We start from the raw sequence: 4,379 nt of genomic DNA, 5'->3' as shown, positions 1-4,379 counted from the left end.
GTAACGAATACAAAAGATAGGCGTAGCTTCATTAACATTTAATCAAGAGGGATTTGGTGGAGCCTATTGAATAATAATTTTTGGTACATCATAGGGATATGGGGAGCCTAGTGAAGTTCAACTTCATATTTTAGTATCTACCAAACTTTATGGTCATATTAAGCATGCATGTTGCATTCTTTGTTACTTTCCAATTATTAAATATCTAGAAAAATATACTCAAATAATGTATTAAATTTTGAAAATACTTATGTACAAAAAAAAAAAAAATTGTTTCTGCTATTACTATTTATAAAAAGGAAAAAAAAAAAAGAATGAATGGTGAAAATAAGAAAGGAAAAAAAGATACTAAAAGTGTCACAGCCCGTCCCGAGATTCTATTTATCGAGGTTGTGAAATGACGAAAGTACCCTTGACGGTTACTAAGGTATGTGTGTGACATGTTATTGAATATGCATATTTCCTAAGTTTTGGAAAATTTAAATTGGATAAGGTTGTATTTTTTTGTGGTTAGGGAGTTAAGGAAATGGATGGTGATTATTTTGGGATGGACCACACACATACACACAGGTCAAACCCTTCCTCTCTCTCCCCCGTGCTCTCTCTCTCTCCTCTCCGTTTCAGTCTCACTCTCTCCCTCTCGAAAACGTACGGACCAAAGCACAAAACCCTCTAATCATCACGGATCGACGCCAAAAGCGTAAGGTTCTTCATCCTTTCGACCTCCTGAGTTGAATGGTACCATTTTTAGAACTTAGAACCCTTGATATCACGTTGAAAACTCGAGGTCCGATTTGAGTACTGTTCATGTATTCGTGGTGTGTTGATTTTCAAGGAATTATAAGCTTATAGTGAGCTTAGTGAGGTCCTAAGAAAGCTCGGAGTGCTTAGTTTGAAGGTTTTGGACGTCGGGATCGTTGAGTTCGAAGTTGGCCGGTTTTCTTGGAATCTCTCCGGTGAGATTTCGTAGTTTTTAGAGCCTTAAACTAGTACATCGTGATTCTACATATATGGGCTTCATTGTGATATAAAATGAGTGAAAAATGGTTGAGAAATGACGAAGAACAAGGAGATTGAAAAATCTCCAGTTTTCCGGTGATCGGAAAAACCAGTTCGGCGACTGGAGGAAGAAGATGACGCCCGTGGAGCGCGTAGGTCTGTGCCCCCCGGCGCGTGGGGGCGCATGCGGCCTCGAAATTTTTTTCTAAAAATTCCTCGACATCCGTGACATCGAGTAGGTCACTGTGATATATTCATATACCCAAATTGAGCACCGTATGAGAAGTTATTACGAATTGTCGGTTATGTGCTTTAAATAACGTTGTTTTAGTTGTTTCGCATATAGGTGATACCTATCCCGAGGACGAGCGGATTCAAGGGCGTCACGGGGGGGTTACGACCCTTCGACTTATCAGTGAGTGGGCAATATTTTCTGTATTTACCTATATACTATTGATTTTTCTCAGAATTTGAATTTAAATGAAAGTATGTTTTTAAAATGCCATGCATACATATACATGAAATATATGAATTGATAATTGATGCATATATATATATATATGTGAATTGGTGTTGTGGACGCACATATGAGTATCAGGTGAGTTTTATGTTATTCATGTGAATCATTGATGATGTGAATTATCTTGAGAGCTCATAACCTGCACCGTGGTGTTAGTGCTTATAGTATTTACCGCATCGCACGCTCACCTTGGATCCAAGTAGGTGCATGTCGTACAAACCATGAGAAGGTTCCGACATGCTAGTCGTACAGATCACTAGAGGTGGTTCCGACTGGTAGGTGACCTTAGATTATATGCACAGATGATTGACGAGAGAAGCACTAAAGCGTATTCTTACACCATTCTTGTTGTACAGACTACTTCAGGTAGTTCCGACTTATGCGCAGAGTAGTGCCGTACAGGTCACCGTGGTGACTCCGGTTGGTTTGGATATTGAGCTATGGAATTAACCGTACAGGACCAACTGCAGGGTCTCCGGTTGATTCATTATGTCACCTGTTATATTGATGCATTCATAATCTGTTATTGACATTTATGGCATGACATATTTTCTGGAATTGATAAAGATTGATGATTTGAGATATATGAGGAATTATATACTATTATGTTATTTTCTGGGAAAGTATACAGGTTGTACAGCGATGGGTTAGAATTGTTTTTGATGAAATGTTTTCGAAAAGCTTTGGTTTTACTGACCCACTCAATTTTGTTTTGCGCCCCTCTAGGTTTTAGTTAGCAGCGTTTGTGGCCCACGAGGATTCCCACAGCGTACTGACAGACTACATAAATGTAGGACTCACCTGCGGGTGTTGTAATTTAGTTATGGTCCTACTTGACTACACCTAGTACTTGTGCTCTGAATTTGTGTGTCTCACACTTAAACTTACTCTAGCACGTTACTTGGTTATTATTGCTAGTATTTGGTTTTTGTTTATTCGTATTTCTTTTATCTTTTCCTTCCGCATCGCACTTTCGGTTACGTCACGCTCACGTGACGGCCAGCACGCCTTGATTCTAGGATCAGGGTGTGTCAGTTTGGTATCAGAGCCTAGGTTGCAGTCATGTATAAATTGTTAATACTCTAATGATCTTTTAATGTCTTCTGTCAGAACTATGCCACCTCGTAGGGAATCACGCCGTGCTTCTGAGTCTAATTTCCCTGATATAACTCAATTAAAGGAAGCGATGACCCATGTCTTTCAAAATGCAATCCGTCCTCATCCTCCTCCTCAGAGAACACCCCTGAAGACTATGTATAATCTGAAATTGGACCGTTTCATGGGTAATGAGGGTCATGAAGGGGCAGAAAAGTGGTTAGACCATATTGAGAAGACTTTCCAGGTGATGCAGAGTCAAGGGAATCTTCCTGCTAATAGATGGGTGGAGACCACTACTTGGTTTTTAGGACGAGAACCAGCAGCTTGGTGGTTAAATCAAACTAAGTTTATGTCGCCTGAGATGGCAGCTGACTGGGAAGTATTCAAAGAGAATTTTATGAAAAGATTTGTTCCTCCGGAGTACATTGACCGTAAGAAGCAGGAGTTCACTCAAATGAAGCAAAAGAATATGTTGGCGCATGAGTATTATAGGAAATTTACAGGCTTATCTCGTTATGATCCTGATACAGCTAGTAATCAGGCAGAGATGCTTCGCCGTTTTAAGCTGGGAACTAAGAGGAAATGGTAGACTTTTGCTAGTGCGCTTCCTTGCACCAATTATCATGAGTTTTCTGAAATTTTGGTTCGGATGGAGGATTCTGACAACCTTCCTAGTAACAGTGAGGATGATGAAGATAAGAATGATAATCAGAAGAAAGATGATAGGGGTAAAGGTATCTCCATTCAGGGACCCTGTAAGAAAAGTGGAGCGAGCTCGAGTTATTCCAGTGGAGGATTTAGTGTCACAAGCCCGAAGAGAGGTGGAAGATTTGCTGGTGGACCCAGGTTTCAGAGACAAAGAGATTTTGGTGGTGCTGATGGTTCTGGTGCTCCGTTGTGCCGCCGTTGTAACTTCAGACATCATGGAGAGTGTAGGAGAAGTGGTAGTGGTGGTGCTTGCTACACTTGTGGACAGATGGGACATAGGGCTGCTCAGTGTTCTCAGAGTCAGTAGAGATCTTAGCAGTCTGCTATGCCACCTCCAGCGCAGATTCAACAGAGTTTTGGATCAGGCAGTTATGGTCAGACGGGTCGTGGTGGTGCTTACCACTACCAGGGTGATACTGCTCCCTATGCTTCCGGACAGTATCAGTATCCCTAGGATCCTTATTCTCAGACTGGGTATTCCCAAGACCCTGGAGGTTATACTTCTTATTCTTCCATGCCAGCTAGTCGATCTCAGTGGCATCAGGAAGGTCAGCCCCGACAGGGAGAGGTTGCTGCTAGCAGTGCAGGACCGCCTAGGTAGTCTAGCCAGCCAGGACAGGGACGTACTTCTCAGGGGCGAGGTAACCAAGGCAACAGAGGTCGTGGTGAACGACAGCAAGCTCAGGGACGTGTTAATCACATATCACTGCAAGATGCTCAGAATCATCCGGACTTGATTATGGGTACGTTAAATATTCTTGGTCACTTTGCTAGAGTTTTGATTGATTGTGGTGCTACATATTCTGTGATTTCTCATACGTTTGCTCAAATGACTCAACCTCACCCTACACCTCTAGGATTTGATGTAGAGTTTGCTATGCCTAGAGGAGACAAATGTTATGGTGATAGTGTTTATCCATGGTGTCCAGTGATGGTAGATGGTGTGGTTATGCCAGCCAATCTTATCCCGTTAGATATTGTGGATTTTGATGTGATTTTAGGGGCAGATTGGTTGCATTATAATCGTGCCCATATAGATTGTTACAGGAAGTCA

At 41.7% G+C, this 4,379-nt stretch overlaps 1 long non-coding RNA gene across 1 annotated transcript; it reads left to right on the top strand.

Moving 5' to 3' along the window:
- The first annotated feature begins 834 nt into the window (after positions 1-834).
- LOC126591471 (uncharacterized) lies at positions 835-2,444 on the top strand. Its single transcript, XR_007612398.1, has 3 exons — positions 835-956; positions 1,346-1,414; positions 2,246-2,444. It is a non-coding gene; the product is annotated as an uncharacterized LOC126591471 (long non-coding RNA).
- The last annotated feature ends 1,935 nt before the right edge of the window (positions 2,445-4,379 follow it).

Source organism: Malus sylvestris, chromosome 11, assembly GCF_916048215.2.
Source record: "Malus sylvestris chromosome 11, drMalSylv7.2, whole genome shotgun sequence".
Classification (NCBI taxonomy): domain Eukaryota; kingdom Viridiplantae; phylum Streptophyta; class Magnoliopsida; order Rosales; family Rosaceae; genus Malus; species Malus sylvestris.
This window is presented reverse-complemented; position numbering and strand designations above follow the sequence as displayed.